The sequence below is a fragment of the Hylobates moloch genome, unplaced genomic scaffold (genome assembly GCF_009828535.3).
Source record: "Hylobates moloch isolate HMO894 unplaced genomic scaffold, HMol_V3 SCAFFOLD_10, whole genome shotgun sequence".
Classification (NCBI taxonomy): domain Eukaryota; kingdom Metazoa; phylum Chordata; class Mammalia; order Primates; family Hylobatidae; genus Hylobates; species Hylobates moloch.
Genome location: NW_026652285.1, coordinates 97,978,482 through 97,998,481, shown reverse-complemented (window position 1 = coordinate 97,998,481; position 20,000 = coordinate 97,978,482). Strand labels below are relative to the sequence as shown.

The following is a 20,000-nucleotide window of genomic DNA, read 5'->3' as shown; positions in this document are numbered from 1 at the left end:
GCTTGTAATTCTGTACCTCTCATCTCCCAGACGTTCTCTCAGCATCATTTCATGTTCTGGCTCCCTTCACTGAGCTCAGCTTATGACCTCGCTGCACCATGGCCGAAATGACTACTAAAAGCATAACAGAGACGGAATTCCATTACTTATTTTTAAAAGTTCTCTGGTGCCCTAATGTAATATTCTTTCGGGACTGTTGTCAAGGATACCAAGCACCGGCCATTAAAACCTTTTGTTTTCCAAGGCATTCCGTCTTTTATTAATAAATAAAGATAAAGATAATGTGCATCCAGCCGGTGGAAAGTCAGGGTATGTTCGCAATTTTCTCTCTCTAATACAACCTTATTCTGCCCATAATATTTAGGAAATACAGACAATAGGAAAAAGCCTTTTTAAAAATTCTCCGTATACCCCATATGACCATACCAGGCCCCAAATCATATAAATAAGAATTAGTTAACATCTACATCCGTAGGGTTGAGAACCATCCCTTTTTAAATTTTATGTAAATTATACTCACATTTAAGTAAAATCAATTGAAGATATTTATGATATTAGTTTAAAAACAAAATTTGCAATCACTCCATGTAAGAATGTCAGTCTCTTATGGGTAAATGAAATTCCCAATGGGCAGTCTCAGAACAGTAGAACCAAATAACAAGGAAAACCTTATTAAATTCCCCAAATAGGTTTGTGGATATTTTAGGGAGACCTGTATTCACAGAGAAGAAGGAAAATAAAATATCTTAATATTTAGGATCAGGAAACCAAATAAGTCAATCAAGCCCTGTAAAAAGTGAAAAGGTGAAATTTCTTTATCGTGAAAACCAAGGATAGCCTCAGCAAAACTCAGTACAAAGCTAGAACTGATATAAAAATGAAAGAGCTTAATTTTGTAAACAAAAAACATTTATTTCCCCCATAAACTAAAGACGAAGATTTGAATTATATTTGAAACAAACTCCAAGTGCAAAACTAGCAAATTCCAATGTAAGTAAAACAAGTAAACAAAAAAATCAGCAATCAAAGGCCTTCACAAAAACAATACAACCAAAAAGATCAAGTAGGAGGCAAAGCCCACAAACTTGGGCATGGACGAGGCTCAGCAAGAAATCCTTCAAATAGCAGTCGCATGCAAAAGAAGTCGAGCAACTAAACCCCATAATCTTGGGTCAATATTGACTTGTTTTACCCTAAACTTCAACTGTTCTCTCCTAAAAACTGCCTTGTGCATTTCTCCTTAGTCCTCTCCTACCAATGAATACCATTAAGCTAACACACTCTGAAAGGTGCCTCAAGAAAAACATTTTTTTAACTGAAGCTGCTATTTTCTGGACTAGACCACATTAAATGCAAAATGAAAACACTGGGTGTGCAGATTTCTCCTAACTGGAAGGCTGAAAAAGACTGAATGGAAAGGGGTGAATTCTTTTATGCATGTAATAGTTCAGAAAACTGATATGATGTCAACATGAATGTGTTTTACAATAAAATTGGGTGTCAGAGCCAGAATGGATTCACTGTCTCTGCAGGCCAGAGCATAGCCACTGTTGCCTAGAATTGAGTAAAGTTGTCAAGTGAACTGATGTTTAGCTTCAGTAAGATGGCCTGAAAGAGAAGAGCTAGCACAAGGAAAACTCGCTACAGCAACTTTTTGCTTTAAGAAATGACTTATATTTCTAACCCCATCTTAAGGAGGTCAGTTACTTCATCACCAGAAGGCAGAAGACAAATTGACCCTTGATCAAAATATACAGATATAAATGAAAGTTTTCAAAATTAGAGGTTGAGAGACAATATAATCCATGCTTTCTGAATTATAAATGTCTCATAAAATCATCTCATATTTCAGATAAAATATAGTCTTTTACTCAAATTTTTCATCTAGATTTTTGTTAACAGTACAATAAAAGCTTCACTGAAAAGCACAAGCACTGAGGTCAAACTATCTCTACACATCTTAACTAAAGTGTTCCACACTAAACCAATACTGCAGTTTACTACATGTTTCTGAGATTAACTCCAACATCCAGAACAGTTAAGAGATCAACTTAATCTCCCTTGATTCTTTAACCAAGATAATCAATTCTGGCTACAGTAAAGTAAGCACTGCCCATTCAACAGCATTCTGAACAAAAGCTGGGTCTATGTACTAGAGGCATTGCAAGCAAGCTCAAGACCAAAACAAGTCATACACCAGTAGAGCTATACTCCAGAGACTTCACTCTTTTCCTGTCTTCTCTGTCACTGAATAAACTGGGGTAAGACAACACTCCTGGGATGAAATAGCAAAAAGGAAGAAAAGTAGAATGGTTATAAATGTCCTGTTGCAACAGTTACGTACATAAAAATCTAGCCATGCATTTCTCTGGTGCCTACCACATCACAAGTTCAAGACAAAAAACATATTACCTAGGGGGTGCTAGATTAACACAAACAAAAGAATCATCTACAACATTTCTCCTACACCCACAGAACCAAGCATTAGCTAAGTCTGATTTTAAAAACACTGCCACAAATTTTTTGAGTTTTCAACAGTGAGAATAAATTTAATTATCTGTATTTACCCGATTATTCAAATAGTTTAAGATCCAAGGCTATAGTTTTAGGATTTAGATAAAACTTGGTAACAAGTCCAAGTTCTACTACTTAATAACTAGCTGACTTAGACAATTTATTAAACCTCTCTGGACCTTAATTTCTTCATGTGAAAAATAGGAATAATCAAACAAACCATAATAAATTCCATGCAAAGAGGCTATCATAGTCCCTAGCACATGGTTAGCCCTAGTAAGTGTTAGTACATAATAATTTAAGAATTTCTAAAGAACAATATAGTTAGATGCTATATAATATAATAATTGAACTAATAGAAATCAAACAGCTGTAAGACTCTATGGAGACTTAAAAGTAACAAACTGAACGACTTAAAATCAAACAAGCAAATAATTTCACAAAGGAGGAATACTCTGGGTTCAAACCCTTACCTTGGACTCTCTTTACAATGCCCTTTTCTGGGCAATTCAATTAGAATGAGGATCAAAGGAAAGAAGAAGAATGAAGAAATAACTCTGTAACATAAACATTTCCAGTCTTTGCCCTTCACCCTACTCATATATATGACTTCCCAAAAGACATATAGCATATTTTAAAACTAACAGTTTTCAAGTAAAAATTTTCTTGATATAGAAAGATATAGAATACTAGTGTTATAAAATTACAGTCAATGTACCAAGGAGATCGAGGAGTTAAGAGAGAAAAATGGCCAATTCTTTAAAGGAAAGAGAGAAAAATTCACTCAGAGGGTTAGCTATAGCTAAGGGATGGAAGGTGTGTTAAAAGTCACTAATAAACTTCTAGAAGCATATATAAGTAATAATATAAAAGCCAAGAAGAAAAGGCCAGAAAAAAATATGTTACTACACCTTTCGTGACACACTGCCCATAAGAAACAATTGCTAAAAGGCCAGCATATGCAGGACAGCATTATTTACATCTGACCAAAAGAACACTATTAAACAAATTCATTGTAAGTGGCATCTAAAACACAATGGACACATTTCCAGTGTGCTAAAAAATGAAAAATAAAAAACTCCATCCTGAAAAACATTCCTCCTTTATTCCAAAGTTGTTTCCATCTATAGAAAAATCTTCTGGAAAACAGTTTAAATATCACCATAATGCTAGACAAGTCACAATTATTAATCTTCACTATTTATTATTTAAGATTTTTAAAAAAAACAAGACAGGTCTGTGAACACGAAAAACATTTTTAAAAATCTCTCTGCTGATACCCATATTTACAAAGAGGCATCTGAATGGCCCACTGTCCATAGTGCTCCTCAAAGCCCAGAAATGAGTACCACAAGACTGACAGATAATAGAACACTGTACAGGTTTCTTAAAGCTTTTGCTTTATACTAAGAATTTAAGACAGCAAAATACTTCAAAATAGAGTATACATATATCAGATGTCAGGAGTACATTATCTCAATTCCATAAACAGGGAGGTCACTGAAAAGACAGTCTTGGAATGTTTAAGAATCATATCCCAACATTATCCCTTTTCTCTTTTGCTTTCCTCGGCCTTTCATGTCTTCTTGTCCATACAATATATATACTTGGATGTGATCCAGTAATCCAAAACTATACATATCTAAAACATCTTCCCTAACTTTCCTATCAGAGACAAGAGAACCAAAAGGCTCTCATTTCCAGGCTTTTAAACTCCCCATAAATCTTTGGCTTTTCTCTCTCCTTCTGCCTACATTAAATCTTGCTAACTTTTATTGTGAAGAAGTTACATCAGTTCATCTGGCACAACAGGAGCTTACAAAGATTGGAAATATTTCTGTTATAGGGTTATTTCTGTTTCCTTCCTCTTTCTTTGGAACCTCATTCTAATTGAATTTCCATGAAAAAGAGATTCATTTACTCAATCTACAGATCTGAACAAGTGAGAGATCTTCTGAATCTGAGTATACTCCCCTTTATTCATCACCATGTTCCCTCTTGATTCCTCAAGTCTACAACAATGAATGAGATTTAACTGGTTCACCTCAAAAATTATTGTTAATAGTAGTAACATATCTATTGAGTATCTTCTGTGTGTAAAGTGCTTGACTATATGTTTTCATGTACAATTTCATTTAATTCTCACAGCTACTCTATGAGGTAACCACTATATAATTATCTCCATTTTAGAATTTTTTTTTTCACGCTTAATTCACTTTATTTTTCTTGTATAAAAATCCTATGTTGTAGCCACAGCTGGAGCCTGGGTCCGCTGCACGGAGACTCTGGTGTGGGTCTTGAGGAGGTGGTCAGTGAATTCCTGATAGGGAGACTTGGTAAATACGGTCTCCTTCCAGAGGTCGGGGGTCAGGTAGCTGTAGGTCTTAGAAATGGCATCAAAGGTGGGCTTGGCGAAGTTGCCCAGGGTGGCAGTGCAGCCCCGGGCTGAGGTGTAGCAGTCATCGATACCAGCCATCATGAGCAGCTTCTTAGGCACAGGTGCGGAGACGATGCCAGTGCCGCTGGGTGCAGGGATGAGGCGCACCAGCACAGAGCCGCAGCAGCCTGTCACCTTGCAAGGGACGGTGTGGGGCTTGCCGATCTTGTTCCCCCAGTAGCCTCTGCGCACGGGGACAATGGAGAGCCTGGCCAGGATGATGGCCCCACGGATGGCGGTGGCCACCTCCTTGGAGCACTTAACACCCAGACCGACGTGGCCATTGTAGTCCCCGATAGCAACAAACGCCTTGAACCTGGTGCGCTGGCCGGCACGGGTCTGCTTCTGCACTGGCATAATCTTCAAAACCTCATCCTTGAGAGAGGCCCCCAGGAAAAAGTCAATGATCGCTGATTCCTTAATGGGCAGGGAGAAGAGATAGATCTCCAGGGACTTGATCTTCATGTTCTTGACCAAGCGGCCCAACTTGGTGACGGGCATCCACTCCTTATCCTCGGCCTTGCCTCTGCGAGCTCCGCGGCCTCGGCCACGGCCCCGTCCACGGCCGCGACCCTGGCCCCGGATGCCACTGCCGAAACCTCCGCGGAAGCCACCGCAGTTCCCCATCCCAGGGCCACCAGGGCCTCCGGGCACCCCCCGCTGCACCGGCGTCATCCGCCATTTGGTGTTTTCTTGGAAAAGAAGCTCCATTTTAGAAATTTTAAAAGTGAGACACAGAAAGATTATTTTAAGTTACTTCCTCAAGGCAACCTAACTGGGAAATAGTGAAACTGAAACCCAAATCCAGGTCTGAATGACTCCAAATCCCATATTCTGAACCATTCACCTCCGTGTGTTAAGCTCTACCAAAAATCTCCATCCTAACTTGCTGCCTTCACTTCTTCCTCTACCTTGGCAAAAACTTCTATCACTTTCCTGGAAAATCTAACACGTCCTTCCAAAAATCCATTCCTTTCTGCCTTCACAATTCTACTTTATTCTTTTCATTTTATAAAACCTTCCCAGATTAGTGCCATACATTTCTAACCTAGACCTAGTTAGTACCAGCCACGACTCCTGGCCTTTGTTCTCTCTAATGTTTTGTACTTTGGTACAAAGAGCTAGTGTTATCTATCTATATTTTTGTCACTTGACATTAGCAGAAACCAATTTAATCTTGTAAATAACAAACAACAGCAAGTTGCACAACTAGCAATCAACAATTATATTTATGTAGGTAAATTGGTTATATCTTAAGAATGTGATTTGACAGATTTTTCATATCCTGCAAAGTATATCTTCCTATCATTTCCCATTTACAGTCCAAATCTTCTTGTCTGCCAAAATATACCTAAAGTTCTTGGGGATACCAAGGAGCTAAAAGCTGAGTAATTACAAATGGAAAACAGTTTGTAGTGTGATGTAGCAATCACTCATACAAATTATAGAGGTCTCTTGAAAATTGTGAGAGCAAGAACCCATTGTCCCAAGTGGACTTAGAAGATGCCAGGTACGGCGGCTCATCGCTGTTATCTTAGCACTTTGGGAGACCGACACAGGAGGATCACTCGAGCTAGGCCAACATTAGGCCCCGGCCAACACAGTAAGACTCTGTTTCTACCAAAAATTTTAACAATTAGCCAGGTATTGTGGCGCACACCTGTAGTCCTAGCTACTCAGGGGACTGAGGCAGAAGAATCCCTTGAGCCCAGGAGGCTGCAGTGACCTGTGATCACGCCACTGCATTTCAGTCTGGATGACAGAACAAAACCCTGTCGCAAAAACAAAAGAAAGAAAAGATCGTACAACCTTTTTCTTCCATATGGTATCAAATACATGACATTGGCTCTGCTATTAGAATGTTTCTATCTACCATTTCAACAGGGCAGTACAAACCTAGAATGCACCCTTTGGTTGCTATCTTTTGAAAAAAGACCAACAAAACAAAGACTATAAAAAGTCTAGGCCGGGCATGGTGGCTCATGCCTGTAATCCCAGCACTTTGGAAGGCCGAGGTGGGTGGATCAGGAGATTGAGACCATCCTGGCTAACACGGTGAAACCCATCTCTAATAAAAATACAAAAAATTAGCCGGGCATTGTGGCGGGTACCTGTAGTCCCAGCTACTCGGGCGGCTGAGGCGGAAGAATGGCATGAACCCAGGGAGAAAAAAAAAAGTCTTGAGACCTTTACCGTTTAGGAAAATAAAACTGCAGAACAATTCAAAGTGGCTCTTTATTAACCTTAAGTATTATCATTTAGATTCCTCTTAAAGTATATTTTCATTTTAACATTTTAAATATAGCGTTACATAGTTCAAAATGCAAAAAGTACAACATTTTTAAGTCTCTTTCCTATTCTTGACCCCAAACACGTTGTTTTCCTCCAGAGGCAAATAGCATCATGTTTCTTGTATATTCTTCTGGAAATATTTTATATATATAAAATAAATTATATATATATTTATACACGTGTATATATATTTGTGTAATATATACACACACACAAAATAAGTATACATTTCTATTATTTTTCCTATATCAGATATACATGTATATAATACATATATATACCATCATGTACTTATCTTTCTGACTTAACAACACAGCTTGTAAACTGGTTCTGTATTAGTGCATACAGAGCTTCATCACTCTCTTTGACAGACTGCATAGTACTACATTGAATAGGAGTAACATAATTTAACCAGCCCTCTACTGTTAAACATTTAGGTGGTTTCCAAGCTTTTACTATTCTAACCAATATTACAAGTATCTCTGAACACACACATTTCTTACATGCAAATATGTATGAAGGCTAAATGCCAAGAATTGCAATTGCTAGGACAAAGAATTGTGATATTTAAATTTTGATAGATACTTCCAAACTGCCCTCAAAGAAAGGTTGTACCAATTTATGTTCCCACTAGCAATTTCTAAGAGTCTCTATACCAGTTCTCTATCACACTGTTATACTTTTTGATCTTTGCTAATCTGACAGATAAAAAATAGTAGCTCAGGGAAGTTTTACTTGTTTTGACTCTTTAAAAAATGTTATGGATACATAGTAGTTTTACATATTTATGGTAGGATATTTCAATACAAGCATAAAATGTATAATAATCAAATCAGGGTGACTAGAATATCCATCATCTTAAACATTTATCATTAGTTTATGTTGGGAACATTCCAATGTCACTCTTATAGCTATTTTGAAATATACAATAAATTACTGTTAACTATAGGTCACTCTACTGAGCTACCAAACTCTAGATCTTATTCCTTCTAACCAAATTTTTGTACCCATTAACCAACCCCTTTTAGTACCCCCTCCCTGACTACCTACCCTTCCCACCCTGTGGCAATCATCATTCTACTCTATCTCCACAAGATCAATTTTTTTTTTTTTTTTGAGACGGAGTCTCGCTCTGTCACCCAGGCTGGAGTGCTGTGGCGCAATCTCGGCTCACTGCAAGCTCCGCCTCCCAGGTTCACGCCATTCTCCTGCCTCAGCCTCCCGAGTAGCTGGGACTACAGGCACCCGTTACCACGCCCGGCTAATTTTTTGTATTTTTAGTAGAGACGGGGTTTCACCATGTTGGCCAGGATGGTCTCGATCTCTTGACCTCGTGATCCACCTGCCTCGGCCTCCCAAAGTGCTGAGATTACAGGGGTGAGCCACCGCGCCTGGCCAAGATCAATTTTTTTTAGCTTCCACATATCAGTGAGAACATGGGATATTTGTGTTTCTGTGCCTGACTTAATTCACTTAATATAATTGTCCTCTCGTTCCATCCATGTTGTTACAAATGACAAGATTCTATTCTTTCTTTTTCATGGCTAAATAACATTCCACTATGTATTAATATATGTATCACATTTTCTTTATCCATTCATCCACTGATAGACACTAAGGTTGAGTCTATATCTTCGCTATTGTGAATAGTGCTGCAATAAACAAGGGAGTGCAGATTGTCTTGATATACTGATTTCCTTTTCTTTGGATATATGCCCAGCAGGGTGATTACTAGATCATATCATAGTTCTATTTTCAGTTTTTTGAGGAAGCTCCATACTGTTTTCCATAGTGCCTGCACTAACTATAGTGTATGAATGTTCCCCTGTCTCTACATCCTTGCCAGCATGTTATGTTTTGTCTTTTTGATAAAAGCTGTTTTAACTGGGATGAGATGCTATTATATTGTGGTTTTGATTTGCATTTCTCTGACAATTAGTGATGCTGGGCATTTTCATACACCTGTTGACCATTCATATGTCTTCTTTTGAGAAATGTCTATTTAGATCTTTTGCCCATTTTAAAATCAGATTTTTTTTTTTTTGCTATAGAGTTGTTTGAGTTCCTTACATATTTTAGTTATTAATCCCTTGTCAATTAAATAGCTTGCAAATACTTTCTCCCATTCTGTAGGTTGTCTCTTTGTTTTTGTTTTGACTCTTGCAAGTCAGTAGAATATAATGGTTAAGAGTATAGACTCTAGGGCCATCTCCCAGCTCTGCCACTCACTTGGAGCTGTGCATCCCTGGGCAAGTCACTTAACCTCTGTGTCTCCTCTTCCTACATCAAACAAGGATATTAATACTGCAATTTCAAACATTCTTGTGAAAATAAAACGAGTTAATACATATGAGATGCCTAGAACTGTGCCTGGCACATAGTAAACACTCAATGAATAGTAATTGTTATTTTTTATCCTATTTTGAGTGAGGATGGACTTTTTTCCACATTTAAGAGTTATTTGTATTGTCTTTTCTGTTACTTGTCTTTTCATATATTTTGTCCACTTTTTTGTTTTTTTGTTTTTTTGTTTTTTTGAGACAGAGTTTTGCTCTTGTCGCCGAGGCTGGAGTGCAGTGGCGCGAACTTGGCTCACTGCAACTTCCGCCTCCCAGATTCAAGCAATTCTCCTGCCTCAGCCTCCTGAGTAGCTGGGATTATAGGCGCCTGCCGCCACACTCAGCTCATTTTTTGTATTTTTAGTAGAGACGGGGTTTCGCCATGTTGGGCAGGCTGGTCTCAAACTCCTGACCTCAGGTGATCTGCCCACCTCAGCCTCCCAAAGTGCTGCGATTACAGGCATGAGCCACCATGCCCAGCTGAGATTTAAATATTTCACAAACAAGTAAAAATAATTGGCCGGGTGAGGTGGCTCATGCCTGTAATCCCAGCACTTTGGGAGGCAGAGGTGGGCGGATCACCTGAGGTCAGGAGTTCAAGACCAGCTTGGTCAACATGGCGCAACCCCCGTCTCTACTAAAAATACAAAAATTAGCCGGGCGCAGTGGTGGTGCCTGTAATCCCAGTTGCCCGGGAGGCTGAGGCAGGAGAATCCCTTGAGCCTGGGAGGTGGAGGCTGCAGTGAGCCGAGATCAAGCCACTGCACTCCAGCCTGGGCAACAGAGTGAGACTCGGTCTCAAAAAAATAAAAATAAAAAAACAAGTAAAAATAATTGATCCATTCTAAGTTTTAGCCACTATCACATCAATGTACCACCTTAAAAACTTGTTGAAAGGTGATGTCTTTAGAGTTTTTCTTCCCTGCTCCCTCCTCAGCTATACTTCTCTGTCTCAGCTCATATTTTTCCTTCTCTTATAGAAACCTTCCCAAACTATTTTTTCTAAAGTCTCCCACTACCTCAGTCAATACTTCATAATGTTTATCATGCTTTGAAATTATTCTATTTATTGACTTATTTATTATCTGTCTCCCTGCACTTAATTGTATGGTCTTTCAGGGCAGCATATTTGTCAGCCATAGTCATTGCTGTATTCCCAACATCTAGAAAAATCTCTGGCTCAGAGAAAGCAAGCAGTGTTTATCCAATTAATGATACTGTTTAAAGTTAAACTGAAATTGCAACCCTCTTGGAGTGCAGGTAGAAATACAAAATGGTACAGCCACTTTGGAAAAGAGGCTGGCAGTTCCTCAAACGTTAAACATAGTTATCTATGACCCAGCAATTCCATTCCAAGATATATAGCAAAGAAAAATGAAAACATATGTCTACACAAAAACTTATACACAAATATTCTTAGCAGCATTATTCAAAATAGCCGAAAGTTTTAGACAACCAAAACTTTTTAGCTTCCAGTACTCTGCAAGCCTCCTTTGAACGAAATCATACTACAAAAAGTTCCTAGAAAGTAAATTTAGTCTAAATAGGAAAAACACAGAATTTGAAGTCAGATACATTTCAGTTTGAATCTACCTCTGTCACTTATTAGCCATATAACATTAGGTTAATCCTCAAGTTTTACTAATCCTCAAGTTTTCTAATCTATAAAATTCGGATATACAAATTTATGGTGGTATTATGAGGATTCAGCAAGATAACAGTTTTTTTTTTTTTTTTTGAGACAGCGTCTCCCTCTGTGGCCCAGGCTGGAGTGCAGTGGCATGGTGCAATCAAGGCTGACTGCAACCTCCACATCCCAGGCTCAGGTGATCCTCCTGCCTCAGCCTCCCAAGTAGCTGGGACTACAGGTGTGCACCACCATGCCCAGCTAATTTTTCTATTTCTAGTAGAAACTGGTTTCTCATGTTGCCCAGGCTGGTCTCAAACTCCTGAGCTGAGGCAATCTACCTCTCTCGTCCTCCCAAAGTGCTGGGATTACAGGCGTGAGCCACCACGCCTGGCCAATTTTTTTCATTACCAGTACATTCTTAGCATATTGCAGGAACTCAGTAAACACAAATTTCTTCCCCCTATTTGCTCCCCTTCCTAATTGTACTACAATAATTAGCACTCAAGGATAAAGCTCAAAGAAATTTTCCTTAAACCAAGTTGCATGCTACAGCGGTTAAGATTACCCAGATGCTGGAACTTCCCGAAATGACATAACAAGGTGTGTTTTTTTTTTTTTTTTTTTTGAGACGGAGTCTCGCTCTGTCGCCCAGGCTGGAGTGCAGTGGCGCAATCTGGGCTCACTGCAAGCTCCGCCTCCCGGCTTCACGCCATTCTCCTGCCTCAGCCTCTCCGAGTAGCTGGGACTACAGGCGCCCGCCACCACGCCCGGCTAATTTTTTGCATTTTTAGTAGAGACGGGGTTTCATCGTGGTCTCGATCTCCTGACCTCGTGATCCGCCCGCCTTGGCCTCCCAAAGTGCTGGGATTACAAGCGTGAGCCACCGCGCCCGGCCACAATGTAGGTATTTTTAAGTCTCACCAAACTCCCTCACAAAACCAGACAGAGCCATCAGGAAATAATAAACCACAGATGACATTTCCTACAAAAGCAGGTGACAAGGAATCCCTCCCAAACCCTGGAATTATAGATAGGTGTGGCCAAAAACACCCAACAGCAGCAAGACCTGTGATCAGCAGCTATATGAAACAGTGGTGTAAAGAGAAATACAAAAGGGTCCTAAAAGCCATGAAACCCAGAACTCACCAACAAATAAATACCTGCAAAGGGAAAAAGATCAATACTATTATATCTGAGAATCTAAGCAAGTGAATCTGAGGACAGTCACTTGCCATTCAGGCTCTAAGTCATGAGGGAAAACAATCCTAAGAATAGAAAAACTAATTAAATGACGTAACTGTCTATCTCTTCAGTGAAATATAATGAGGACCCTCTCCCAAAAAACTGCACAGAAAGTTTTAACTTCAGTCAATAGTCAATTGTTATTTGAAAACCATTAGGCTAGGCACGGTGGCTCACGCCTGTAATCCCAGCACTTTGGGAGGCTGAGGCAGGTGGATCACGAGATCAGGAGATCGAGACCATCCTGGCTAACACGGCGAAACCCCATCTCTACTAAAAGTACAAAAAATTAGCCGGGCGTGGTGGCGGGCACCTGTAGTCCCGGCTACTCAGGAGGCTGAGGCAGGAGAATGGCATGAACCCGGGAAGCAGAGCTTGCAGTGAGCCGAGATCGCGCCACTGCACTCCAGCCTGGGCAACAGAGTGAGACTCCATCTCAAAAAAAGAAAAGAAAACCATTATATATTTATAACAATATATAGAATAAATCAAGTAATTATCTTAATTTTGTTAAGAATAAATTTTTTGTCATAAAAGATATATAAATATAAAATCTAAGAAGTTAAGTGAAACCCTGTAATCTTACATTTCAGTTAGAATTATCAATGTGAGCTCACTTATCTCCTCTCCTTTCCTGAAAGCAAACAACCAAGTAGCAATAAGTACCCTTAAGGCTCAAATTTTGGCCTTTGTATATCACTACTCAATGAAAAGAACCATGGCTCTTTGGAGAAATGGCAGATTCCACATCTCGTGGAGGAAATGTACAAGATGAGCCTGGCACGTTTTGGTGGGCCAGAAAGAAAGAAGCTAAAAAAGCTAATAATGGAGTCTTATCAGAAGGACATAGGAGCCAGCTTGAAGGGGTTCCCACTGGACAAATGTGGTACAATTTCAGCATCAAAAAGTATAATGTCTGAAACTGATTAAAACACACTACATATACAAAAAGTCAACACTTCATAATAACTACTAAAAAAAATCAAAAGTTATACACCACTGGAGGATACTAAGGCACTACCTCATTACTCTGGAAATTGATAATTAAAGGGAAAGAATTAAACATTTTATACTGCCTTTCCAGTATGAATTGTATTTCTGGGTAACCAAATAGCCCTAGTGAATGGAATAAAGCTCTTTTAAAACACTCTGGCTAATCGAAATCACGCCACTCAGCCTGGGCAACAGAGCGAGACTCCACCTCAAAAAAAAAAAAATTCTGGCTAATAAATACAGAAAGAATAACATAACTGGACCATTTCCAAGGCCTAAGAAATTCAGTAATCCAGGCACTGGGTCATCCATAGATGGTAAAACCATTAGGTGAAAGAAGGGGAACTTTACAATGAAGAAATCAGGCTGGCACTACCTAATCCACTGATCAGTCTTAGCATTGCAAAAAGTAAGATGACTAAACGTTATGGCTGATGTGATGCATGATGAATCTAATCAAGCTTTTAGATCTAATTCTAGTCTAGAAGAAATTCAGGAAATGGAAGCGTAAATTAAATACTGCCACAAGGAAGTATCAGCCAAATCTAGAATTGGGGCATTCTACAGGAAAAACATTCTGATTTTTTCAGCAAGTCAATGGTATATGGAAAAGGACAGGTATATGAAAAAGGGGCAGAAGGAAGGAATGTGAATCTGCACGGAGATACAAAACAAGTATAACATATTAGTGGTTAAAGCTGACTGGTGGTTATATAGGAGTTCATTGTACCCTCTACTTTTGTGAATTTGGGGGAAATTTTATAATAAAAAGTAAGACATACACACCAATGAACAACAACAACAAAAAACCACAATGACTTAGAATCAAACAGCTAGAGTTTGAATCGTAGCTCTACACTTATTGTGTGAATGTGAACAAGTTATTTAGCTTCTTTAAACATGGTTCTCCTTCTATAAAATGGGAAAAATATTACCTCCATTTATTAAGTTTGAATGAGACAATAGACAAAATGTGTCTAGTACATAAAGAGCCCAGTAAATGTTAACCACTGTCATCATTAGTATTAATGTTATTATTATTATTACTATTATAGAGGATATGATAGCAAAGGCTTCTGTATAGTTCCCTATATAAGTAGCCAATTTGGGGGGTTCAAAACTCTTATTTCATTTTCAAAAACGCATATGATACACAAATATAAAACACCTATAAATAAGTACTTTTCCTTTTCTATTACTCAGCTTTTTGAAAATTAATAAACACAAACATGACTATCACCAATGTAACACTAACGAAGTTCATTTGTCTGAAATTTTATGCTATACTTCAGTTAAATTTAACTGACACAGTGCTATCAATATTGTATCTACAATTCTTCATAGTTCCATTGTTAAATTTAAATTGTCCTTAATATGATCAATAAAATAGCTTATATAAGTAATAGCAAATCTAAGAAACATGCAAGGCAATATTTTTCAACTAAAAAATAAAAATATTCTCATTTCTAAACAAAATCAGTTGAATGCTCATATTACCTATGCTTTAGATAGCAAAAAATAACCCTTTTGTCAATAAAAAATTATACTGAACTCTACAGTGCTGAGGCAACTGATAAATTTTTCCTTTCACTTTTAATCAAGCTTCCTGTTGTAAGAGCTCAGCAGACAGTGACGCGAGACACTGCCTCCCAACTTCAGTTCACCTTTGCAGTTCCACAAGGGACACCATGTCAAGATTGTTCAGCTTTTTTGATGAGTGCTGCGTGGGTAACTAATGTGTAAATGCAGATACGTATAGAAAGCAGTTTTGACAGTGATGTATTGCAACTGGTTCCAGATGTCGGCAAGGGATGTTTGGCCAGGCATCTAGAGCTCCACTGCCACGGAGCAGCACCAGGACCAAACCAGTCTTGAAAAGACCATGGCACTCTAACTCTTCAATTACAATCTTCTTAAAACAATTATTTTGCTTCTCTTCTTTCAGAAAAACACTAAAATATTACTGCTTTGTTGCTCATTTTTTCTAATTTAAGGAAAGGGCTGACATAACAAGCCTAATAGTTTGGCTTTCAAAGGAAACTTCAAAGTGAGTGGAGGGAATATTAAAAATGAAGCACATACTCATCTCCTATAATGAGGTTTTTAACTAAATTGCACCAAAACTTGCATATGTACAAAAGTTTAAAGCAACCCCTGACTAGCCAATTAAATGTTGAGATTACTCATCTAATAATAGAATTCTTAAGAATATCATTGTAAATATGATACATATAATTATAAACCAAATCGGCAAGCTTATTTTCTCTTGCTGTCCAGAAATGTGACAAGTGTATATTAGCTAAAGAAAATGTACCTCGGTTGCATTTGACTTTAAAAATTAAATAATGAATCTTGTAATGATGTATTTTGAGAATAAAATTCTAGAAATGGAAGACTGACAAGCAGCATGTGAATAAATGAATTTCTGGGCCACTGGCTAATGAAATACAGAAAGATGTACACAAAAATTCCAAAGTGAAAATGTTATTACAATCATACAATGAATCGCCTTTAACATTTAAAATTGATAAAGTTGCACTTTCTACATGAAAAATGTTGTAGCACGGCTCCAACACAAGCATTTGGTCTGATGGGAGTTTTTTCAAACAACCTGTCTGTCTCCCTATTCTTTCAATACCAGACTCCCAGCTCCAATCAAAAAACCTCTCAGGGGATCACCTACAGCTACATTCTCGCCATGTGGTTTTGATATAAGGCATTTTCTCATTGATCAAGGGAGCTGCAGAAGCATGTGTTCTGTTTATCCTAGAACAAAGAAGGCGACTTACATTACTGATGTTCAGAATCAAATCAAAGGTTTTGAAATACTTTTAATAGGAAAAAGGCAAACAAATCTGTCAAACGATGTTTAGACTCAATGTTCCTTTTGATTTCCTAACAAATTGAATAAATTGAACATTCTAAACACATTACCAAACTTTTAATCTGTGAGAAGACCTTGTGGTCAATAACTTCCTATCATAAGTAAATTGTTTAACTATAGCTCAAAGTTACTATGTTTGGTCTGATATGACATGATATGCTAATTGAGGGTAGAAAGTAGTTTTAAAAACTGACCAATCTTTTTTTTCCAGATGGATCATCAAATGTTTTTCTAACCTTGCATTTTCTTAAATGACCAACTGGTAGAACTGTATTACCAGTTCTAATTGGCTTAGAATATAGAATGGTTCAAGATAGCAGAAGAGCTGTATTCATTCCCATCTCCCTTCTTATAGGGCTCTGTTTTGATAAATCCTTATTGTGACTTGGTTTTTGTTCTATTCCTAATAAATTATGTTTAACAAATAAAAATATACTTTAGCATTTCTATATAAACCATTTGTTGCTGTAAACTCTGGAAAATTTGTCTAGGCAGTACATATATCTCAGTATCTCTGAGTATATGTATCTCAGATCTGATAGGTCAAAAGCAAAATTATTACCCAGTGAAAATGTGATGCAAATGTATTTAACTGAATGACTTTTGTGTTTATCTTGTTGGTTTACTAATAATTCAAAGTAAATCCTCTGGACAGCAAACTAGTACTTCTAAAAATACAAAATACACATCATTATATCCAGTAAAAGTCCAAACCTAAGGACTAATATCTGTATCCAGCAAATAAGGACACAGAAGACTAAGGTACTAGATGAATTTAGTTTCTGATCCTTTACCAAAATGCGTAGTTCCAGAACAAACCTCTGTATCAGTCTTATTGCTAGTAGCAATATAAATTGGTACAACCACTTTGGAAAACAATTTGGCAACATCAGGTAAAGTTGGATATACACATACTCTACAAACCCAACAACTCTATTCCTAGTTATATACCTCAGAGGAATTATTGCATATGGACAAAAATATGTGTACAAGCATGTTTATAATATCAAAATTTCAGATGAAATGTAAGCATCCATCAATAGTGAAATGAATGTGAAGTTCATCTGCACGGTAGAATACTACAAAGCAGGTAAAACTAATAAAATCAATTCACGGATATCAAAATCAATGCAGTACATGTTGAAAACTGGTGAGCACAAAATCAAACTACAAAAAGATGTACAATGTGTATACACTACATATAGGTATTATATGTGTATATATATACACACATTATATTTGTCAATATTAAAAATACTAACATTATTTGTAAATACACGTATGTGTAGTAAAAGCATTTTTCAGATGAGAAGAATATGTACCAATCATAAGATAAATAGGTACTAATTTGGGGTGGGAAAGTTAGTGAGCTGAAGGGATGGGGAACCTTCAAACATATGTAAATGGGTATTTTTTTAAAATAAATGTCTAAAGCAGAGATGGCAAAATGTTAACATTTATTAAAATTAACAGGAAGAAATAAAAGGCTATGTGTTTGAAATATTTCATAAGCAAAAATTAAAATGCAAAAAGTTCATATACCCTACATGGGTCTTTACTTCAGAATTACCACCAATACTTCATTCAAATACATTCATTGATATATTGCATAATTTTATTGGGTTAAAAATTATGTCCCAATTTCACATTCTCATTTACATGTGGGAGCCAAAAAAGTTGATCACACAGAGGTAGAGAATAGAGTGACAGACACCAGAGACTGGGAGGGGTGTGGGTGGGAGGTGTGGATAAAGAGGGATTGCTTAATGGGTACAAACATACAGTTAGATTAAAAGTATAATTTCTAATGTTTGATAGCAGGGTAGAGTGACTACAGTTAGCAATAATGTGTGGTATATTTCAAAGTAGCTACAAGAAAGAACTTGAAATGTTACCAAACACATAGAAATAATAAATACTTAAGGTGATGGATATCTTAAATACTCTGACTTGATCATTACACATTCTATGCATGCAACAAAATATCACGTGTACACCATAAATATAGAAAATATTATGTGTCAATTAAAAAATATGTCCATAATTAAGGGTCAGAGCAATCCATTCTTCTGAATAAAGTCATCACACAATAAGTTGAACCATCTAAATACTTAGTACTGACATTACCTTTATTATATTTTTCAAATATTTAATATATCTTATGCATATATTTTCAAAGAAAAAAATGTGTGTCATCACACAATAAGCTGAATTGTCTAAATACTTAGTACTGACATTACCATATTATGTTTATGAAATATATCTTATGTATTCATTAGATATATTTTCAAAGAAAAAAATCCCATAATCACCAATGACCCTTCATTAATTGGTGAATATTCCAGACAAGCTAGAGTCGACAACTTATATTATCTGATTTTCAATTCTGTTTGAACTTCACATAAAAACATTTTGAAGAGAAAGGAATGTTATTACTATATCATTTGTGACAAATAATCAAGATATGAGAATAGCAAATAAATTATTTGAATTTAAAGCTAGGAAGCACTTCTTTTTCAAAGAATCCTATATGTAAAATAATTGAGCCATGAAAAATGTTAAAATAGGTAAAAATCATGCCCCAACAAGAACCTGGTAAGATTGTGGTAAATAAACGAATTTACTAGGGGAGAATCTCTATTCACTATAGGCAATTTTAGCTGTTTTCTCCTGGAATTAAATGTTCTATCCTAACTTCTGGAACTAGTTAAATATTAACGTTATTGCCTTTCTCAAAGATAATGGTAGAATTTAACTGGTTGAAAACTGCCACCCACAGCTAACATTTATAAAGTATCTCCCAATGCAAAATTAAACAGACTTCCTTCCAGGACATTCTAGGAAAGTTCCCAAATTAGATTCCTAAACTAAACAAAGCTACTACATTAAACTTGGCGATATCACAATCATGAATTGATCCTCTAAATGCCAAAACTGAGAGTAAAAAAGAAAAATGGACACTTGTTAGCAATACAGGATAGCAGAAGTACACAGTGATGCTTACTGATGAAATAAGGATACTTTCTAAATCAGTGGTTTTCAAACTGTGGCCCAGGTACCCCTGGGGTCACTGAGGTACCCTCAGGGCTCTGCAAGGTCAAAACTGTTTTCATAATTCATTAAGATGTCACATTTTCTGTTTCAACTCTAATTTGTTCATGAGTATACAATGAAGTTGACAACAGGCTACGTGAAGCATGGCATCACAACAGAATGCAGAAGGAGATACGAGAAAACTGCTGTTGAAGCCAGACATTAAAGAAATTTGTAAAAAAAAAAAATGTAAAACAATATCAATCATCTAATTTTTTATTTTGGAAATATAAGTTGTTTTTTATTTTAAAATGATACTTATGCTAACATGTTATTGTTATTTTAAAATTAACTAATAAAAATTTCAAATTTCTAATATAGTAAATACTGATAAATATAACCCACATAAGCCAAAGCTTGCTAGTGTTCTCAATAATTCTTTTTTTTGGGGGGGGGGACAGAGTCTCACTTCATTGCCCAGTCTGGAGTGCAGCAGCACAATCTCAGCTCACTGCAACCTCTACCTCCCAGGTTCAAGCTATCCTCCCACCTCAGCCTCCTGAATAGCCAGGACAATAGGTGCATGCCACCGTGCCCAGCCAATTATTGTATTTCTTGTAGAGATAAGGTTTCCCC

General features: G+C 37.1%; 1 protein-coding gene and 1 pseudogene across 2 annotated transcripts in view; both read right to left on the bottom strand.

Moving 5' to 3' along the window:
• The window catches only part of PBX3 (PBX homeobox 3), a 225,698-nt gene that overhangs the window by 125,998 nt on the left and 79,700 nt on the right, over nt 1-20,000 (bottom strand). The gene's annotated exons all lie outside the window — the stretch shown is intronic.
• On the bottom strand, nt 4,729-5,633 carry LOC116475667 (small ribosomal subunit protein uS5-like; annotated as a pseudogene).